We start from the raw sequence: 23736 nt of genomic DNA on the forward strand, positions 1-23736 counted from the left end.
GGGGCAGTGTGGGGAGGGGTCTTCACACCCTCCCACCTCTCACACGCGCTCCCGCCCAGCTGCAGCCCTATCCCTGCTGCTTCCCAACCTGCTGCTCGGATCCAGCAAGAGACGGGGGGAAATGAAGCAGGTCCCGGGAGCTGCAACAGGGGCAGCAGCAGCTGTGCTGGCCAGCCAGGCCCTACTACTGACAAGGCTGGGAGCAAGGTGCAATAGGGTATGTTGGGAACTGTGTGTACATGTGGGCACCTCACTCCCATCCGTGTGGGCGGAAGGGCGGAGCAGGGTGCAATCTGTTGGTGAGCGCGGCACAGTTTGCTGGTACATGTTGCGGGCCAGATGAAAGTGCATGGTGGGCCAAATCCATCCTGTGGGTTGTATTTTGCCTGCCCCTGCCTTATTACCTAAGTTTGGCTCCTGGTCTTAAACAAACCTGGGTCCTGCCAGCACTGCATCCTGCCTCATTCTCCCTCTTCCCCTGCAGGAAACAGTATTTTGCACTTACCTATTTCTTACAAAGGAAAATTGGCACTCTACAAAATGACCTTCCTCTTCAGCTCGCCTCCCCCACCTACAGCTCTTTGTTCCCTTGTCCCATTACAAGAGCAGTTTCTTGTCTATTCTCCTACTTTAATCCCTCCACTTGTCCCTCCCATCCCACTTCCTGATCTCTGTGCACACTTCTACGCATATTCTGTGGGAGGAGGGAGGCTGCGCTTTAATTAGAATGGCTTTTGGAGTGCCGCCACATCTCCTGTATCAGCATCCCCATGCCTAAAAATGGCAGCGAAGGTGCTTGAACTAAAGCTCATTTGACAAGTTTTAGTTCAAGCATCCCCGCTGCCATTTTTAAGTGTGGGGACACTGATACACAAGATGCAGGAGGCTGCTGGAGCTAAGCAATAGCCACGCTCTGGCGGACTCGATTAATCAAGTCTGCTCCAACGTGCTGGGACTCCAATGCATCAGAGCCACTTCACTGCTCGTGTATAGGTGCCCTGTTTTACCTTCTCTCAACCTTCCTCCTATTCCTTAACTTCGTACTCTGACTGCAACACATGCATGCTTTAAATCGTTCCCATCTCAGAAAACACCCTTCCACTCCACCTCTTCTACCCCCTCTCCTTCTGGTCCAAGCTCTGCCTCAAAAACAGTTTATACATTTCCCCCAATTCCATTCTAGACCCACCCCCCATCCAGATTTCACTATCAAATGACCCTGTGCTTGCTAACATGTCTAATGAGTTCTTCTTAACCAAATCTCAAGAATGGGAACTCCATCCTCCCCTCCCTTGAAGTCAGCCACCTTCACCACAGTCAACTATGCTCCTGCTCTTCATAAAATCTTTTCTTCCCCTGACTCCATCTCCTGGTTCTTCCCCTAACTTCATACTTAGGCTGTAAGATCCCTGGGTTGACAGGGCATCTTTCTTGTTCTGTTTATGCAGCACTTAGCACAATGCAGTCCTGGCCCATAAGGGGTGCCCCTAGGAACTATAGCAATACAAATAATTAATCATGAGGAGCAACAGCCTTGCCTTGCCTCCACGTACACCAATTTCTATCCGTATTGAACTAACGGCACTGTTAAAAATATTCTCCCTATCTCTACATATTTCTTATGCCACTTGTATCAAGAGCTGCTAGGACTGCCTGATTTCTTTCCTTCGTGAGTGCTGGTGGTTGAAAGGATTACAAAAACATCAAATATTGACAAGCATAATCTTTTATACTGGAGTGATATCAAACCCTGAAGAGCTGGGTCTTCTTTTAAGAAACATGTAAGCCACAAGCTTTAATTTTACATCATGCTTTTAAAGATCAAAAATCTGTGCTGAATGCCACTAATTTGCCCTAGCAACCAGTTCTAGGATAAGAAGTTTTCTTCTGGAGTGTAAAGCTGTTGCATTGCATAATTAATACTCACAGATTTTCTTTTCCTATCACCTGTGAGCTGGAAGTGTTCACATGGTAAATAGGGAATACAATTTTTATTACATGCAAGTTGCATTAAATTTTGCCATTGGAGAAATAGATGCACCTATATCGATCATCATCTCAGTTATTACTAGGACACAGAACAGCCAGAGCTAAAAATGGGCCTCCATATCTTGAGTTACAGAAAAAAATCTAGGACCTGACTGGCTTCTCCTGTAGATCAGACACAAAAGGATATGTAAGCACAACTGAAAAGGTATGCTACATAGGACAGATAACCTTTCCATATGCTAAGGAGTGGGCTTTGGATCAGAAGGGAAGGGAAAATCCAGTGAGGAGGACAGGGGATGTTCCAAGGGGGGAAAAGCCAAAATATGTTGCATTTCTTGCTTTTTCCTTTTCCTAAAAGTGCATAAAATGAACCCAAAATGTGTCTTGTCAATCTAAATTGGCCTTGGAGAGCTTAGGCTAGTGAAATGAACTTTTGATCTATTCCGGTCAACTTTCAGCCTCAGCTAATCACAGCCATCTGATCTGAACAGCACATCCTTCCAGAAGCTGGTAGGCAGTAACAGATTTTCAAGAAAGAAAAACAGATTGCTTTGCAGTTTGTAGGACATGGTACCTGGCACTCCATACAAATCAGTTCAGTCCCTTGTGCTACACAGAACAAATCGATAAAGCTCTAACAAGTACCATTCATGGGCCTTTTGTTACCAAACACCCCTTGTTACACATCCTGCCTCTTTCTTCACATATTAATTACTGGAAAGGCCTTGGGCACTCAGTTCATTTTTCAATCCACTGCTCCTCAGTCTATCATTTCAACACTATTTTATGCCATTCCTTGTACAGATGCCCAAAGGCTACTGAGTGGGGTGGAAATCTTTTCCTACTCCTTTTCATTGCAGATGGATCCTGCTAAGGGTCCTGGCATCTGAAACCTGACTCCAAAACTAATGTTGTCCAAGCAAGGAAAAGAAATTATATCATGTGACATATTTGTCCAATCACGGCCAGCCAAAATAATTGGCAGCCTCAGCTTCTAGGGTAAAATATTCACAGTGAACTTCTCATTAGTAAACAACAGGCTAAGAATTAATCACCAAACCACTGATGAATAATTTTCAAAAATAAACATGCATGGAGATAATTTGCTTACAGAGAATGTCTGACCTTTTTTTTTTTTTTTTTTTTAAACAAAATAATGAAAAGAAGAGGCAGAATTAGTCAAATAAAAGCAATTCATTAATTACAAATTCCTCACTTTGCTTCAATGAGAAAATGACCTTAGTTTGAATGGAGTCTAAAATACTGGGACCGTGGCTAGACAACTATTTGTACGGTCGTTCATTTAAGTTACTCTTTGCTAATCTACCTAAGGTTACAGAAGTGCCCGAGTGACCTAAACTGAGGCTGAAAGCTGGGAGCATATGCAGAGTCTCTCTAAGCTATGTTGTCCCCCGTATGCCTGGAATAGGAGTGAAAGAGTGGATCTTGCTTTTAGGCCAGGGGTTCCCAAAGTTTTTATGCCGTGGCCCAGCAGTCATAACCGACTGCAGCCGCAATTTCTGGCCGGAAGACAGGTAAGGATACCCCCACACCTCCGGGGGGTGGGCAAACCCTGCACCGCCGCAGACCCTGCAGAAGGAGCCACAGCCTCTCCGCCTGGCTCTGGGGGGCCGCAGTTTGCTGGTTGGTGGCCATTTCTATTCTGGCAGCTGACTGTGCTGTGGACCAGCACCGGGCCATGGCCTGGGGATGGAGAACCCCTGTTTTAGGCCAGAGAGGCAACATAAACCTTGCCTTAAGACACTAAGTCCCACTGAAAGTTAGCGAGACCTGGGATTTTAAACTCAGGAATTTTTGAAAATTGTATATTAGGTCCTCATTTTAGCAATATAGATAACGCTTTTAGTCCTCAAGCTTCCAGGTTCATACTCAGCTGTTAGTCTAAGTGGGCCTGCTGTTGCAACGAGAGGAATTGCTTCTGCAACTCAGAAAAGAACTTAAGCACTTGTTTCCATTCCAAATGACTTCAGTGAGCCTTAAACATGTGTTTAAAAGCTAACCACATGCTTCAGCATCCTTCCTGAATTGGTAATCAGGACTACTGAGTAGAAAAAAACCCTATTGCATACTTTCGGTGGGCAAACAGCACAAATAACATAATTAATAAATCAGAAAAGAGAGAATTGTAGATGAAACAAATAGTTCGCCTAACAAATAATGTTCCCACAAGTGTTTTGAATAACTAATAAATCAAAATCTGTTTGCGTCTAACCCGCAGACAGGAAAAGTGTTAACTTTGCTCTCATTAAGAGAGCTAAACGCAAACAGGTTCCCACCACTTGGTTTGGGATCTTGGTGAAGGCTTCTCAACTAGCAAATAAACCAGGATGGGATTCGAGGCAACCTGAGAAGGTAAAACTCAGGAAACAAAGGCAGAAGCCAAAATTCTGAATGTAGCAAGTGTCAGAAAATAACTATAGGGGGAAAAGTTAACTTTAAAAGAAGAAAGAAACTTGAAACCGTTCACATTCATTTCTGAAGCTGAAAAAGGTGACTTTTTCAGAAGGCCTCTGGGAAAATCTTTTTACTGTGATATTCTGTTTGTGCTCATGTCTGCCAGGTGACATGAGCAGGGGAAGGATTGGGCAGAGAGAAACCTAAGAGAAAATGTACTTGCTCTGGCAATACTCCGCCAACAATTCTTCTCATGCACATTCTCACATCCCGCTTCCACTCAGCCCAAAATCACGCTCACAAAGGTCAGGTTGGACTCAACATTGCTGAGGCAGGCTGGCATTGATGGGTGACCTTGTTCCTCTTTATACATGTGACGGAAAAACCAGTGCAGCACTTTGTAGTTCTGCTTCTACTTTTGTCTGGAGAGAGAGAAGTAGCAAAAAGCTGAATCCATATTCTGCAGAAAACAGACGATTACACCAAATCTCAGATACGCCCCTGGAGCGTATTAGAACCCTGGTGTTGCATCTCCAGACACACACGCCTTTAACCTCTTAAGTTAATGGGGAAAGCTCTTACGCAGAAATACTAGCGTCTCGCATCTTCCTTGTAAGCAAGCCATTAGAGGATATGTACATACCCACTCAGACACACAGCACAAAATATTATAAAACCAAAGGCTCCTCTTACCATTTCTATTCCATTAAGAAACAGGGAGAGGATTTTTGGATTTTGCTGCAGTCTGAAGCCTGCATCAGTTGTGGGGGGGTTGGGGGGGTTTAAACTTTCAGTGGTATTTAGCAATGCAATTCAGAGAGGAATTTTAATTTCAGGTGCAAACATACTGTTTTGCATAATTTGGAGAGGATGGGACAGATTCTCAGCCAGCGTTAATCAGCATTGCTGCTTACACCAGCTGGGAATTTGGCTCAGCTTTCTGAGAGTTTAAACAAAGCTACATTCATATTTTATCTACCAATTCAGCCCTTCAAAGCAATACACAAGGAGCAAAAACCAAAACCAACGTATACTACAAACTAGGGCTATGCAAAGGTTCGGGCGGTGACTCAATTCGAAGGAAATTTGGCCCAATTTGGCAGCCAAATCTCCGAATCCAAATCGAATTGGGGACCAATTTAAAGGTGCGAATGGATTCAAAGCTCTGAATCTTTGGAAAAGATTTGGAGAGCTTTCATAATTCAGATAGTCCCCAGTGGCTGCAGCAGGGAGCTGCAGGTGACTCTGAACTGGTAAGTACTAGGGGCAGGGAAGGGGACCGGGGGGGACCCCTGCCAGCTCCCCCGACACCCCCCCGCACACTCCCCCAGCCCTCCCATGGCTGCCCCAGCCTGCCCCAGCTCAGTACTTTAAAAAAAGGCCCGGTGCTCACCAGGTGCTGCCAGGTGGGGGGGTGATCCCCACTGCCTCACGCCACATGGGGAGCTCTGCACGAGCTCCCTGACCCACCCTCCCTCCCCTAGCCCCCCATGGGTGCCCCTCCCAGGCCAGCTCCAGCCCTTTAAGAAAAAAAGAAGCCAAGAAAAGCCCAGGGACTCACCACTCCTGCGGTGACTTCAGGGAGCTGTGGACAACCCCCCACATGGCACGGGGCAATGGGGGGCAGCGGGGATTGCCCCCCCCCCATTGGGCAGGAACAGTGAGTCTTGGGGGTTTTTTCAGGTTTGTTTTTGTTTCTTAAAGGGCTTGAGCTGGCCCAGGCAGGGCACCCGTGGGGGGGCTCATGCAGAGCCCCCCCATGCAGCATGGGGCAGTGGAGATCGCCCCCCACCTGGCAGCACCCGGTGTGCACCAGGGCTATTTTTTGTTTGTTTTTTAAACAGGTGCCGGGAGCTGGGGCAGCCATTGCTGGGCTGGGAGAGGGACAGGGGATGGGCCTGGCTGATCTGGAGATTCAGCAGCAGCCGAATCTCCAAATTGGATTTGGCCCAATCGATTCCAGACAGTGATTCAAATCACTGAATCGAATCACTGTCCCCAAATCGGCCAAATCTGAATCTGAAGCGAATACTAGCCGCTTCGCACAGGCATACTACGAACCTTACACAAGCCTACTATGAATTTAACCTGTCCATATAACGCCATTAGAAATACCATTCTTATGGGATTCACAGGATAAGTCTCCAAGATTTCTTAGTGCCCACCTTAACCCTCTGGGTATTTTGTACTTTGACTATTGATATTTTAAAGTGTCTCTTTGCAAAGAATATGACTGTCCTTTGTATTATTGAAGCTGTAAAAAAAAAAAAAAAAAAAGCATCAACTTGGACCGTATATTAATATGCGTATCTGATATGGAGGTTGGTGAACCCATAGCATGCTAAGATGCGAAAAAACATTAATGAGAATGAAGATGTAAGAAATAATGTTAACTAGGGCTTTTCATTACAATTGAGGAAAGCTGTGCATGTATAAAATGGGTACATAAAGTTTTATAACAGTGCCTGCTCAGACCCTCTGACATTTATAATACATTTCCATTACTACTTGCTCTAAATTGCCTATATGTCTTTTACATTAAAAATAAATGGTTCCAGCTAGACAGCTAAAAGGCTTGATAGGAAGCAATTGTAGTTGACAGTATCAAACAGCACATATCTGTAACTTTGAGTTTAAAGCAGGAAAGAAAGATGCAACTTTATAGAGCTGATCACTATGGGAATGAAACTTGGGGACTTATTCTCATCTCACTTAAACCCATTTCATGCCTAACTATTGATTTCAATGGATTTACTCGCAAATGATACTTGTGCAAAGTGAGAGGAGAGTCAGGACCCCTGGTATTCACTTATCAAGAAGATGAGGCAGTTAGGAGTAGTTTTTAATTTGATTCAATTTGTCGACACTAACCATTGCAAACTTCCATAATCAATGTCCAGATCAGATAAAGGCTTTTAGCTCTTCTTGGAGTTTTATCTAATTAATGCTCAGGGAGGCAGGAGTCAGACAGCACTTGCTGGAACTCAGTTTAACGTGTGGGCAGATGCTCTGCGCAGGAGCAGCACTCACAGCTTTGCCAATGAGCCCTATTCAGGCACCTGACAGATGCTGTGCGAGGACTGAAAATGGAAGTGGTGGGAACACCAGCCTCTCTTTATTAATCTTCCTAGTGCCAGATGCAGCCTCCATGGGGAAGAGTGAAGGCACTGAACAACTGTACCACCAGCCCTCTTGTGGGGGGGGAAAGAAAAATAAATGCATCTTGTAAGTGACCCATATCTTTGCCATGAATATATCTATTTATCTACAGCTATAGATACACTCACACACACACACACGAGTTAAAGATAGATTGTACACTGTTTGTTCATGCCCTCCTGGTTATGATAATAACTGCAGCTATGTAGCATGCCACCTCTAATCACTTCACCACATCAATTACTTGAAAGCCAGGTGGAAGGATGGCTTGCTGCCAAAGTGATATAAATAATTGATGTTAACATAAAGAACATATACTGGCACTCACGTCAACAGTGAACAATTAAAGCAGAAGTTCAACTGAAAATACTTTCCTGTACTCTCCCTTTATCTTTCTTTCTTTACTGTGGGCATGACCCAGTTTTATCATCGCCCAACAGACTGACGGAGTTATGCAATCTACAGCAGAGCTGGCTGGAAAGCCATGGGAAATATTAAAATATTTCTGAAAGTAAGAGCACGTTGGAACATTAGACAGACACCTTTCTGGTGTCTGACCAAAAGCAGGCAGGTGGGACAATCCAAACAAGCACCCTTCTATTCATCGAGATTGGATTATGGATGCTTGGCATGCTACGACACGGTGCTCCCTACATACCGGCATGCTACGACACGGTGCTCCCTACACCCGGACCCAAGTCCTGGCTTGGCTCTGTCCCCACGGTTCCTCTTGGAGCTCAGCAGCATAATGCCGTCAAAGGCCCACAGCAAGCAGACGCGCGAGCTACCAGACTGAGACGAGGGGGAGTTCTTACCTCTCCAGACTCTTTCCGGCTGCTCGTAGACTACGAGATGAAGAGAAGTATTTGGAGGCAAAGATCCTTCCTGCTGCACTGTTGTTCCACCTTCCTCTGAAGCACCTGAACCTGTCCGCTGCCAGACACAAGCTCCTGCAATGGACGTTTGCGTGTGATCTAGGCTGACAATTCCTATGTCACTGAACCAGTAAACCTTGGATTTCAGTTGTAAGCTTTTATCCACTAGCATGAGAACTGATCAACTGTAGATTTTAACAATGAAACATCTTGTTGAGGGGGGAAAAAAAGTGGTGGGGTTTGGTTGGTTTTTTGGAGGGTGGTATTCAGAAATGTTTGGGTTTTTTCATGATCTACTTTTTCAGATTTCAGGATTCCAGGTCATGTGACAGACTCCTACCACAGAGAAATCTCCCTTTGAAAACTGAACAAACTATATATATGTTCACAGTCCTTTCTTCACAGCCCTATTACACTCAAGGGACCCGGGACAATACCTTCAGCGAAGATAACAAATTTCTGTTCCCAGGCCTCCCTTCTGGACACTAAAAAACGTGGAGTAAACAAAAGCAATGACTTCAAAGCTTGTTCCAATTTACCTCCTCCCTCTGCTAAGCTCTCTCCACAGGTAATAGCACCTCTCCTCCCTTTTGAATGGTCTTATTATTTTACATAATTAGATTATCTATTTCAACTGCCCTTTACTTGTTTTGTAACTACTTCTAATAATTTATCTTTATTCCACAGGTTTATCAGCCTCTTTCCCTTCTTTGACTAACTTCACTCATGCAGAAGGTAGCACCATAAGGAATAAGTGATGCAGAGAAGCATGGGCTTTCATAGACCATCACCTGCTTTGTCAGCCACTAAGACAGCCACCTACCTCTCTCGCTTTCATTTACTTAACGAAGTTGAACAAAAACTCACCGTTTTATCTGGGATTTAGCTTAAGCTGTATCTGCTTCTTTCCCAGATCTGAGGAAGGGCACTTTGTACCCAAAAGTGTCTCTAGTATCTCTCCCAGCTATCCAGGTAGTCCCAAAAAATATATAAAACAATCCTTGCTTCTCTTTTAAGATTCAAGTCATTCTGTGTCATATCATCAGCATTAACAAAGTTGCCAAATACTTGCGGCTCCCATTTTGAACAAAAGTAAGTGTTTCGAGAGACTGACCATTTAGCTGCTTGACTGACAATTAAAAGATGAGATCTGTAATTGGCTTGTATTGGATTACATACTACTGTGTAAAGACAGAACAAACCCTGATCATTAACAGGTGTAGAAAAATTAGTTTATTCAGCTCCCTGGAACCTATAAGATAAAGTCCTTCATACCTGACAGGGGAAAATGGCAACATTAGATGTGAGTCTACAGCAATTTGGTGTTTATTGTCTGGAAAGTTTCTAAGATGCAGATGAAAGGCACAATGGGAATAGCATATGTCTGGAACCAAAATGATCAGAGCAATTTACTGGCAAACAACCTATTTCTTGTTCAAAAAAGAAAAGTAGCAATACAGGAATCAGAGACTCTTCTCATGGACATTATTTCACAACAAGCCAGCCTAGGCTGAGCACTGGATTGCTGCACAAAGTTTATTGCCGTAAGCTCCCCTGAGCTGCGAGGACTAACTTTTGCTAGGTTATAGAGACTCCTCGTTCCCCTCAGAAGCATCATGTCCTCCATTATCATTGCTGAAACAGAGACATCTCTCTCCCCCTGCCCTCCCCCCACCAACAATTTAACCATGCCAAAAAAACAGAGGGCCACATTTGCAGCTGGTATAACACAATATCGTTCCAACAGAACTTTGCTGATTTGCACCAGAGGAAGGCCCAGCCCATGGCCTAAGATGTTTTAGACGCACACTCATTTTATACAGTGAAATAAAAAAATACCCATTATTCAGATCCACTGCCTGATTCCATTCCATTTCTATCTTTAGCGGGCACACCATTAAAATGGAGACCCACTTTTCAGATGGATACACAGCATCCCCATTTACAATGATGTTTTTATAATTTTCTAGAATAGTGGGGGCCAACCTTTTTGGCAGGTGTACTATCAGTTGGCCCCGTACCTACCAAGTATCACTCCAATCCCCTTCCCCTGACTGATCTACCACTCTGCTTTCTGCTCCCTGCCCAATCTGCTGCCCTGCTTTCTGTTTCCTACCCAATAGGCCACTGTACTGCCTTCCCCTTCCCTGACTGCCACATGCCACACACCAAGGATACCTGTGGCATGGATGCCACAGGTTGGCCACCCCGTCCTAGAGCATCTTTAATAGAAAAATATTGTAACTACTTGCACATATATTACTGCTGTGGTTAAACCTGTCTTCTGATCAGCTGTGCATGTACACAACTCTATTCCCTTCAACTCAAGCTCAGCCTTCCAAAGTTAGGTATTTGGGGACCTAACATTTAATGAGACTGCGCGTGTGCACGTGTGTGCGTGCACGTGTTCTTTGAACAACATTAAAAACACATGGCATTTTAAAATGAGACCAAGAGAAAATAAGTAATTGCCATTTTCCTACTTGCATGAATTTTATTCCTAGTTGAGTAATTCAAACAATGCAATCATAAAATATTCTTTTGGTAGCTCTCTTAGTATTCATAGCGTGCTCGTGTGGTCTAAAAACAATTTAAAGTGAACAAAAACTAGTGCTGCTTTTACTGATTCTGATATTGGATTCTTTTTTCTCTCTCCCTCTCCCCTCTATGAATACACAGCGAGTCAATCTGGTATATCTTGATGGTTGAATAAGCTCTTTGATTTTTGAATTATTTTGAGATTAACTGAATTTGAAATGTGTGCTGCATGCAATGTCTTGCTGGCACAAACAGATGAGCTTTGTTATTGACAGAGAAAAGTTGCAAAACTCCATTTTTCATTATTACTCTGTATTGCTGAACTTGTGTTCCTGTCAGGCTGCTGGCTGCCATTACAGCATGGGAACACCAGGTTGAAAAGTTCAATTTGCAATATTCTCTCCTGACCTGCTTGAACTTCAGAGAGTAGCAAAGTAGCTCTCTCGAGCATAAATAAAGGCAAATCTCTTTTCTATACAATAAAAGAATAGCGTGTATTATATTAGGTTGCTTAGGAGCTGAATAATGCCAGTAATGCATCAAACCTTCCTGCCAGGAGTGACATTATCAGTTTATTGTATTATCGTTCCACAAAGGCAGTTGCTTGAGTTTACGTTAGCACGGAGCCTTCCAAAACAGGGCTGTACTGGGAGCTTAAGTGCATCAAATCTAATGGTCTCTGGAAAGTCAGGTGGCCACATGGACATCCACTGTCCCACCTGCAAAATGTCGTGAAATCACTAAATGTTTTTTCTAGGGGATATTTATGACTGGAGCCATAGAGGGGAGTCCCAAAGCTAGAAAATATGAGAGTTATCCAAGAGACAATCAATTAAGGTGTAGCCCTCTGCTAAAAGACCTTTTGAGAACGTCTGTCTGAGGAACAAAGTATAGAGATGAGAGAAGGGGGACAACAGTTGTTTTTGAAGAACACTGTTGAAATATTTGGTATATATTACACTCCCTTGAAATAAAGTCCCCATTTTTGCCTTTGCAATGACATTGAACTCATAAGAATTTGCCAAGTAGTTGGGATGGATCATTTCTGAAGTATGGATTGCTCACAATACGTCCAGTTTACTGCTTATTGGTCATTATGCTTATTCAGTAGCCAGTGGCTTCTGTTAACATGGTGCAAACTCAGGACAAAGGAAATGGCATCATACCCCAAAGGAATCCTGGAAGAACAACAAGACAGACCCCAACATAAGAAGCATTAGCAACGATATCCTAACGAGGAAGAAATTATGACCCAGGAACTAGAAGCTGGTGAGAACTGTCAAATTCAAAGTGTGAAATGCTCGGAAAAACTTGGAAAGTGATACTTCATAGGGAAGTTCAGAGATTTTACAATGACATTTTCAGTGCATGCACAAATATACTGGTCATTTCTCTTCTACCCCTTTATGCCCTCCCTTCCATCATCGATATTATCTATCTGTCCTTTTATTCCCAAAAGCCATGTTGTTCATCTTAAATCCTGCAGTTCTCCTTTTTCACTTTATATAGCTTCCTTTTCACTCAGTTCCTTTCTTTACTCAGATTTCTGTCCTCCCTATTTCTTTGTTGTTTCTCCTCTTCCCACCAGGCTCAGACTCCAGGTGTTCTACACCCCCTAAACCAATAAGATTAATTTAATATTTAGATTACAGCAGTATTTGCCACATGCAAGTGCTTCTGAAAGAGAACAAAATGGTAGTTGTTGTCCAAAGACTGCGGGACTGTCTAACTTCCAGAAAAACTAGGGCAATGCAAGAAAAGCAGCGTCGCTCCTAACCATTTCACTAGAGTCTCTGAGGTCAGTATAATCGACATAAATTATGAATCCCTCATGTGCCACAATAACCAAAAGCAATAAAGCACAGCATTTATGCAGGAACATGGCAATTATCTTATTAAATCAGACAATAGTCTTATGCAGGACTCTTCAACTTTTATTATGTTCCACACCAATTGTGAGCATAAAGGAAAGGCTCATGATAGTATTATGCCAACAAATCTTCCATAGCCCTTAAAAAGATAATACCAATTCTCTCTGGAAGTTAAGAATTCAGCCAAGTTACCAATGAAGCTACCCCTTTAGTCTTTCAAGACAAAAAAGATCTGTAATAAACCATATTTTGAAGCAATTTGCATCAGTGTCAAGCTCGAGTATTCCCATCGACTTCCCATTGCTTCTGAGGACTGATATCAACATGACTGAGATCAAAACCCATCCAATTTTTTTTTTTTAAGAGAGAGATAACCAGCTCCTTTAGATATTTCTGCCACTCCATGGATAGCTTTTTTCTAAGGTGTGACATACCAAATACAAACTACAGGTCTGACATGGTCGTGCAATTAAAAAGACAACAATGGAAAATGTATGGCTCCTCCAACGTACCCACTGTGATTCAGAAAAACAAAGTCACCCCTCAGACGTGCACATACCATGCCTTCAACTCTACTACTTGGTACAGGCAACATTTCAGAACAGGATTTGACCGAGATTTTCTGAACAGTACCTTCTGAAAATAACACTCCTTTTAAAATGTGTCCCAACCTGAATCCTCCCATATCACTATTTTATGACAGACTAAAATATACTTATTACAGTAAATTAAGCAATTAGACATACAAATGAATAGTGTAATCCTACATCTTGAGATAGCATTTGAAACACATCTAGAATTCTTCTCTTTTTACTTTCTCCTTCTGTTCTAAGTTAAAAAAGAGAGGATTTTTCAAAATACCCTGTTTAACATAAGTTTTACTCTATTTGTTCTGAGACTAGAGTCCCTAATTTAGTATATCATGTATCTCCATTCTGCTGTGCATGGATTTACAAAGGATCTACATACTTAGGTATATAGAGTTTGGGATCAGCTGTCCCCAGTCTGAAATCATGAAGAAAGAGCCTGAGGCATGCAATTAGGGAGAGGTGCCATCAGCCTTCCATAGGAAAGAGGTTATGCTCCTATTGACCACACTTGTGGACAGGTAAACGAGATGTAGCTCATCCAGTTTGGCTAGTCTGATGTTCCCAAGTCTGAGATGGCAAGTCAGAATTTGCACTTGTTTCTTACCTCTGGAAGCCATGGGAGGCAGACACGGAAGGCGTTAAAATAAAACGCGTTAAACATGGTAGGACGGGAAGTGCGTTTTTGTAGTATTTGCAGTGCTGCCTTAGAGCCTCGGGGAAAATATCATCTCTTCAGAACATGAGTAAATGAGAGAATTAGCATTTTAAAATACTAAACATTTTTCCAATCTCCTCTGACAGAAAACTGGGCAACAGGGGGCTGCCACTTGGAAAGGCAAGATAGCTTAACAGCAGGCAATCACGAATGGGACATCAGTGCCTCTAATGGAAGCAAAGGGAGCAGGGCAGGGATTATCCCAGGTCTTTCTCAGTACAGTTTTGGACTTTTTTTGTTAGGGTATCAAGAGACAAACTAAACCAAGTTAAAAAGTGAGGGGAGGAGGGGAGTTAACTGAACATCAGCTGCCCCCCAAGGGCTGTTTTCACCTATCTGCTTCTGCAAGCAAACTAACCCAGGGCAGCTTACTGGGGCTGAAACCATTTGACGTGTCTCCTGCTCCTACCTTGGGTCCCTTCCTTTTGGTTTCTCTCTTCACCTTCCTGATTCATCTCATTTTTCTTCCTTCCATGTCTTCCCTGCAATACCGTAGCAAGAGGGGGAGACAAGCAGGGGGACCACCCCATGTGCAGAAGCGAAGGGGTGCCAACAGGTGCTGCCCAGCTGGAGTGGGATACAAGACAAATCCATGGGCAACTCATCTGAGAGGGCCTGGAGACAGGCAGAGGGCAGCTCCCACTGCTGTGTCCGCTCCTGGGCAAGCATGGGGGGGGGGGGCGTGTGCCCCCTGGATCTGTGCAAGAGGCAAGGGTGGGCTGCTGGGCTTGACCTGGTCACCAACCTTCCTTGCAAGGGTACTGCTCCCCTGTTTTTCTGTTTCAACAAATCCCTCAGTTTAGCTCACATACCATAGGATAGGAACAGACACATGACATGGCACAGTTACTGCAGAACAACTGATATGCAGCAGGCTTCACTCTCCCCATAGCCATTAACCTGCATGGTTTGTTCATCTGCCTATACTCTTAGTGCAAAAAGCCATGAAAAAAATGCAGAACTAACCAAAAACAAAACATTTTAAAATAATAAAGCAGTTAGAAATATAATCATGTTTTGCCTTGGATACCATAAAGGAGGACACAATCTAACCCTCTCCACCACCTTACATGCCAGCCATCGACAGCTGTTATTTTCCATCTGCCTTGAACATGGCTTTGAAAACCAAAACAGGTTGTTGAATATACTTTCTAGCTCTCTACCTTTAATAGACTGCATCGGTTATTAGCCTGCTCTTCCTCTGAGAATAGGTACCTCATGTGTGCCATTTCACACTTCACTGACAATCACCATTATGAGAACAGCTTCATGCACAGCCTTGTTTTTCTTCTCCTTTCTGCAGCCAAAGACAAAGACATTCTCACATAATGAGATTTGTGAATCTTTCCTGCCATACATGGAATGAAAGTATTTTGACCCGCTGTGGTAACCCATGATATGACTGGCTTGTCCATGCCCATTGTATGAATAGAGCTCCGGGCTGTGCAAAACTTCTAAACACCCTTAGAAACCCATCTGGTTTCCAGTCACTGGCTCAGTCCAGGATCACTGACATTTTCTAGAGTTTGCAAACCTTTCTTAAAACCTGGTAGTAAATAAGATTTACAGATTAGGGACAAATCCATTCAAGCCCCACACTTATTGGGTAAAATCACTTGAAACAAAAAGGTTTCAACTAGTTTAAGGATTGTTTTGAAACCCAAGCACAAAACAAAAAGATCCCAAGCAGATACCTGGGCATACAACAAGGGAGTATATAGTATACCCTGCCCCATACGGTACCAAAATAACAAGCGGGCCTCCCTTGCATTTAACATTCACTAACTAAAATGAATAAACAGCACTGGGAAAGTTTCTGCTCCACTGGAAAGAAGACTCAAAGCTAGAAGCCAGGGCCATCTTCCTTCCAGGACACTATCCATCTCGTCCCTACATACCCTCTGGATCATGCTCTGCCTCCTGGCCCCACATATCTCCCTCTCTTGGCTGCTCAATGGACCCACGGGAGAGAGATCTGGGTAACTTCTAGCCCCAAACATAGAACTTAGAGCACTGCTTGGAAATTGAGATTAGCTTTAAATCTCCTCTGGATGAGAGAGGCCTAGAATCTGGATCTCCTCCTCCATGGCCAAGTGCCCCAAGAACCAGGCTTGTACAACCTATTAGTAAAAATAGACAGTCAATTCTGTCAACACCCTAACCTGACACAGGTAGAGCAAGGGGACAATGCCAGCCAAGAGTTGTTACAAATAGGCTTGAGAGATTCAAGGAAAAGGACTGTATTCTCTGCTACAGCTGAAGGCAAAAAACCCCAGGGTATGAACCAATCTGACCTTGGGGTAAAATTCTGTCCTGACCCCAAATATGGCAATCCTAAGCAGAGGGGCAAGACCAAGACCATGTAGTCAGGAACCTCCAAGTTTAAGCCCCAGCAGGGGCAATGGCACACTCCAGTCATAATCCCCAGCCTTTGCTGCAGCCAACTCCCAACACTTCTGAGGGGGGAACAACGAAAAACACTAACACACATAGCAACGGGGGGGGAGGGGGGGAAATTCCCTCCCAGCCCCATGGGCAACCAGGAAAGCCAGGAAGCATTGGGAAATACCCATAGCAGAGCATAAGCACAGCTACTTCTGGATTAATACTTGCTAGTCCCTTCTTCAATGCCTCCAACAATGGAGATTCCACAACTTCCCTAAGCAGTCTATTCCACTGCCACACTATTCTAACACTGAAGACATTTTTTCCTAATATTCAATCTAAACCTACCAAAATACTTACATTGCATCTGTTTTGGAAGTTTTTTTTGGTTACGCCTGCTTTACTGGGGTATACCCTTGCCTGATCCAATCACAGCATTGACTCATCCTTGATGCCCTACTCTTCTGCGGGGGAACGGGCAGTGTCGGCAGACAGCACTAAACATCCTTGCTTGTTCCTGGCATGTCTACTGCCTTCTTGAGCAGCAGGTCAAGAAGAAGAGGAGAAATTCATGCCCTTTTGAGCTAGCATCCTAAGGCCCACTTTTTAAATAGGTGACCACCTGCTAAGTAATATTTTAATCAGTTTTCTCACCCAAGCTCAAGACCACATCTTTCAGGGATCTAACTTTTTTTGCAAGTTTCTGCCAAAAATAACCCATTGTATAGCCTTGAAAGCAGCACGCATTTCCTCCAATATTGCAATCTATCTTTTCCTTCTTTTTCACCTGCCTACAATAGATCATGCCTCTAAAGAACACACCAGACATGTCATCGACTTCTTATATGCCTAGCTATCAGCTACCCAGCTCCTCTGTGTTATAATGGGCTCTTCTTCTCAATTCATCTGCCTTCAGGTTTGGCTTCTCATTAAATGTCACTAGCATTCAAAAATTCAGTGTGCCTCTCAGCAGACGCCTATAGCCAGAGGTATTCTAATGGTTCCATCACATCTTTCTTTACACAGACAAAACCAGAGCAGAAGTTTTCCTACTGGTTTTTTCCTCTCATTTTCTCCAAAGTTCTAAATTTACCATGTCAATCAACCTACATCGTACGAACCTGTCATCAATGACTTGCTGACTTCACTGTCTGTTCCAGATCTTGTTCCTGACCAAATCAGGAAAAAAGTCAAAACCATCCATCACCTACACTATCTTCTTCTTTCCCATGGCATCAGCTATCAGCTTCCAAATCTATTAGCCACTGCCTGGTATTATCACTCAACATGCAGATGCCATCTACCCCATCTGGGCATTTGTAAAGTTTACAACTTTCAATTAAGTGCTTTGCTGTTTGTAACACATTGCATTCACACAGGGGGCTGTCCAAGATGTTCATCTTGTGAAATGTTGTTTTGAAGTATCCATATCCAGATCTCAGTCTGTTTAGCTTGACCTATGCTTCTCTGTCAAGTTCATGCCCAATGGGGGACCCTTTCGGCATTGCTATAAAATGCTGTAGGAATAGTTCTGACCTTTCCCAGAAGTTGACCTGCTGCCCATGGGTTTGGTTCAGCATCCCCAAACCCTTCCAGGAGTTTGTGGACTTCATCTACAAATGGTTTCTGACTTTTAGGCCTCTATCTGTTTGGATCTTCAATTTACAGTTGATGAAGCAGGTGATTTTCATCATCTTTTGCCTCTATTGCCAGTAACTATTAGGGGTGTGCAAAACAGGCTGTATTTGATTCTGATTCAGGTTCAGCCTGAATCAGGGACCATGATTTCATTGATTCAGAACACTGTCCCAATTCGATTCGGCCAAATCCAAATCTGAAGGTTCGATGATGATTCAGAGAATCAGTGATTTGGCCATAGACACAACTTTAAATGATTTTTCTACATACCTTAAGGTACCAGGCATGGCTTGTGAATTCTGTGATGGTGGGATGGATGGAGCGTCTCACAGGAACATGGAGAAGGGCCCCTGCATGCTCCAGGTTCACCACTGAAGTGGACCAGAAGTACTTCCAGTCCACTTCTGGGTCCGCTGCCGAGAGCACTGGGGGGCCCCCCTGCATCTCCCCCTGGCTCAGTGATCAGCCACAGGGGGACCCCAGGTGCCCTCCCAGACCCAAGAAGTACCAACTGCCCAGCTGGCGGGATGTGGGGGGCCCCCAGCACACTCCCCAGTAAACACAGAAGTGGACTGGAAGTGCTTCTGGTCCACTTTTGGGTCTGAGTGGTCTGGGGAGCCCCCTGCACTCCTGTGGGATGCTCCATGTGCCCCAGCATCTCAGCATTCATGAGCCACGCCTGGTACCTTGAGGTATGTAGAAAAAACATTTAAAGCTGTGTCTATGTCCGAATCATTAAATCTTTCTGAATCTCTCCGAATCAATTCGGAGGGTTCCAATTCAATTTGGAGAGATTAAAGGGTCTCCTGATTCGAGTCGGATTCAGCCACCAAATCTCTGCCAAATCGAATCAGTGACTGAAGCTTCACACAGCCCTAGTAATTATGTTAGGGTCAGTCTTCTTATATTACTTGATCTAATGCTTGAGAGTACAGGGAGTACATCTGTGTTGTGTGTAAGTTGTGCAGCCTGTTATGAGTCTCAGCGCACTGTTAAGTACAGTACCAGGGTTTTTAGTGTGACAACTTCTGGACCATAAAGGAGCACAATATGCTACTGGGGCATATACCATTGCAAGTGCAGTGGTTCTGAGTACTTTCAAGTTGGCGTCCCCCATCATACTGGCTAAACAACTTAAGGCACCTACCCGTGCACAGACTTTACTGTTGACCTTCTGAATGTGATATTTATAGGTGAGGGCATGATTTAATGCAACTTCTAGGTAAGCTGGGGTATGCTTATGGGGAAGGATGTGGTTGCCTACTTTGATGTTCAGTGTGCTTGTGGCTTGATGGTTGTCTAGGTGGAAGAGCAAAGATACCAATTTATTGGTGCTCAACTTTAAGCATTACTTGTGGAAAAAGTCAGCAACAAGTTCCATGGCAGTACTCAGTGTGTTTTCCAGTTCTGTCATGTCTACTTCCTGGGCTACTATGGTGACATCATCCATCACCAGTGTACATGCATCACTTAGATGTCATATGCAGGAAGTCTGAGGTATATACATTGAAAAGAACTGGTGCTAGCACTGATACTTGAGGAACTCCATTCTTCAGAGTTCATACTGTACTTCTTCCTCCTCAGCTGGTAGTAAGTTTGAATGATCTGCTGGAGATCATGTTCACGATGAAAGCACATAGCTTGCAGTCGTGTATCGCAGAGTACAGTTTACATCTGAGGTCATACAGTGTCATCAGTGACTGTGAAGCCAGTAAAAACTGCACCTGTTTTCTGCCTCATTTCAAAATTGTTTTCTATGTCATATGTAAGTAATATAACTTGGTCAGTGGTACAATGTTTTTTTCTGAAAGCCAGCTTGTTATTTTGGGAGTTGAGGATCAGTGATATTCTCTATTCTATTCAGGATTATGTGCTCCATGGGCACATCTACACAGACACTTTACTGTGCACTAGCGTCATTCACCATGCAGTAAGCACACACATCTGCACGGGAGCATGCTTACTACTCCATAAATGATGCTACTTGCAAGTAAAATTTGCTACCTGCAAATGCAAGTAGCAAATTTACTTGGAAGTAGTTACTGTGCAGCAATGCACATGTAGATGCCAACCAGGAGTAAATCTGCTCCTGGTCAGCCCTGGCACTAGGGGGCCAGCCTGAAGCTAGCCCCAGGGCTCCAGGCTGGGAGCATCTCCTGTCCTAGGGCTGGGATAACTCCATGGGAGCCCCAGCTTCAAGACCTTAAAACCCTGCAGGCATTCTGAGGCCACTCCAGGCCCCTGTGTCTCTCTGGGCAGGCCACAGGCTAGCAGCACCAGCCTGCCTGCACCCCAGTGCCCCTGCCTAGCACTGCAGTGTGACACAGCTGCCACACCCATGCCATCCAGGCCTGCAGGCTGCTCCAGGCTCCTGCCAGTACCCAGGCCCGGCTGCAGGCAGCTCCTGGCCACCAAGAACCTGCAGGTGATGTGGGCCATAGCTTCATCATGCAGCTGCTAGTCCATGTCCCTGCTCTGGGTATTGCAGGCAGCTGCCCAGGCCCAGCAGCACAGAGGTCCAAGGGGCCAGAGAGCTGGTGCAGGAGCCCCAGTGGCCTTATTATTGCCAATGCCAGTACCCACCTTCTGGGGCCCCAACTGGTCACAGGAGACTGGTGACTTCGTGGCACTGTGAGGTGAGGTGGAGGCACAGCACCAGTTCACACAGGATGGGCGTTCCAACACCCATATGTATGAGGGGCTGTCAAGCTGAATATGGGAGCATGGGCATGACTGGTAGGCATGGCAGTGCCACATGAAGTTCAAGGCCTATGCACAGGCATAGTGGGTCACCATCACCTACCACAATTATCGTCAGTCATGGAGTGCCTGCAAGTCCATGCCCTTTATGTGTTAACTGACAGAGAGCTTCATGCCCCAGGACCCAGGCCACAGCTGTGCCAGCACGGGTGGCCTGACCAAGTACCTGCCCCAGCCTGGTACCCATGGTGAAGGATCACTGGAGAAGGTCCCTCTCAGGATGCCAGAAGTACATTTCACTGTGCTCCTCTCCTGCAGCCTCCACCAGCAGCTCAGGGAGCCTAGGCCAGCACCCACCCCGAGAGCTCCACAGCCTCGGCCCCAGCCACAAGGCGCAGCTAGCCATGTCACCAGCATCCTCCCTGGCGGGGGGGGGAGGAAGGGGGAGCCTGCCCAGGTGACTGCACACTATCCTCCACCATCTGAAGAGTCCATCCAGAGCTGCACACCATTGCCATCAGCTAAGACCAAGGGGAGCCATGCCAGCCTTGGCACCCGCCAGTCGGCACCCGCCACTGACAGTGCTGCGGCTGCCTGTGGGAGCTCCATGCTTACTGCCGCCACACTCCTGGCAGTGCCACCTGCCAGAGCTCACCATACCCTCCCAGCCACCAGAGGCACACAACATTCATAGCCATGGCACAGGAAGGCAGAGGTGGCAAGGAGAGAGCTGCCATGTGCTGTCCCTGCACTGTGCATGCTGCTCCTGGCCAAGAAAGTTGCTGGCCAGTGATCAGAGACTGGGGCTGGCTTTTCAAGATGCCTGTCAGCTGCCAGCAGCTGCAGCTGGAGCCTCAAGCTCCCTCTGGTGGCAGCAGGGGCCCATTACAGGCCCACAAGAAGCAGCAGCAGTTTGGTGCTAAGAGCAGCAAATTTGCTGCCACGTCTCTGCATGCGTAGATGCCTGCCTGGGCAACCTTATATGCAGCAGATTTCAACTGTCAACATCAAGATTGGGAATACTTTGTTAACAGGAGTAAGTGACAATCTTTGTCTCTGGGCAAGCCTGAATGATATAACCCTCGTATATGACCTGACGGAGCCATGTACCTATCACACTGGATGATGGAACATTCAGGTAAACCCCGACCTTGCCTGAAGGGAAACTCAAGTAATAATACCAATAAAATAAGTGCTTGACAAGTTTCCATCATCTCAGCACAGACCCTTACTTATCAGTATTGACAATATGATTTTTCAGCCCACCCCATCCAGATCAGCTCCAAGATAGAACTTTCAGAAGGCAGATTGGCAGAAATATCAACGTTTGACCAACTAGAGAGCAAACTGACTAGAGGAACCATCAGAAACCAATATCCAAAGCTACAGAAGATTTAAAAATTGCATAACTGAAATAGCCAAACTCTATGTACCTAGAGGCTATAGAAGCCATTATGTTCCATGCTGGCACAAGCAACACGAACAGTTCTTTATTATCACCATGCAATACAATGACCCTACAACCATAAAAAGAACTTCAGAACAGCTGGCTACCACAGTGAACAATATCTAAAAAAAAAAAAAGAGAGGTGGCTCACTACCATAGAAGGACTCGATATAACTATGGATCTACTTAAGTCATGGTTCTGTGGATTTTGCGGTTTCCATGAAATCTGCAAAAATCAACAAAAAAAACTAATAAAAATAAAATGCGAGCTCCCCAGTGGGAGCCAGTGGTCCTTGCTGCCAGGAGGGGAAAGGCAGCAGCTAGTGGGGTGGCACAAAGGGCAGCCAGCAATCAAGAAGGCAGCTGCCCTTCTGCCCCTCCTTCCCCTGGGGCCTCTCCACCAATCAGAACCCAGAGGCATATTGGCACTGGATTTATGGCCCAGATACTTTGTTCCAGGCAGACCCAAACCTCAGACTGACCATGACCTCTCCATTTGATAATAGGCAAATGTTATTAATACACAGTGATCCCAGATAAGAATAATGCAAACAGTTCTCTCTGTACCAGTCCCAGGGTTCACAGAGTCATGGTACATCGGGCCAGTATGTGAGCTTCACCCTAAGGATCTCTCTTGAATATCAGACATCAGCACCCTGGAGGCTGGAGGTCAAGGCCCACCCTTCCCCGCCAATGGGGTGGGCAAGATGGGCTGGTAGTGTGCCCTCTGTCCATGGTGGCCTCAGGTTCCCCCTTTGCTGCTCTGAAATCCCTCTTCATGTATCCTTTGCTTCCTCTAATGACTCTTCATTTTTGGGCATCGTTGCCTGGTCTACCTGTAGTTATCCTGCTGACCATGTTCTGGCCTGTCAGCATATTTGTTTGTTTCACAAACCCATCACATGCACACAACCTAATTTGGGCTTTCCCAGTCTTCTGGTTTGGTCTGTTCCTCAGAACCAGAAATCCCAAGGGTTCTGCAGATGGGCACTGTGGCCTAGCCAACGTGGCACGTTATCTCACATTATGGAACAGTGTAATACATGTCTTCAATTTCCCTGCCTGTGTATCTGCTTGCCTGTGTCAGACACTGTCCCAAATCGATTCAGCCAAATCTGATACAAAGATTCAACTGGAGCTGAATCTCCAACTCACAGAGGACCACCCCCACCTGCTCTCCCAGCCCCAGCAATGGCTGCCCTGCCTGCCCCCACTCTCAGCACTTTGGGGAGAAAAAAGCCCCAACTCACTGGGTCCTGCTGGGCAGGGGGAAACAATCCCTGCTGCAACCCACTGCCCCACGCTGTTTGGGGGGGGGACGCTGCATGAGCCTCCCAACCCCTGCCTGCTCCCCCAGCATCCCTTCCCCCATGGCTGCTCCACCTGCTCAGGCTCCAGAACCTTAAGAAAAAAA

Source organism: Crocodylus siamensis, chromosome 8 (assembly GCF_052110815.1).
Source record: "Crocodylus siamensis isolate JL-2025a chromosome 8, ASM5211081v1, whole genome shotgun sequence".
NCBI classification, from domain to species: domain Eukaryota; kingdom Metazoa; phylum Chordata; order Crocodylia; family Crocodylidae; genus Crocodylus; species Crocodylus siamensis.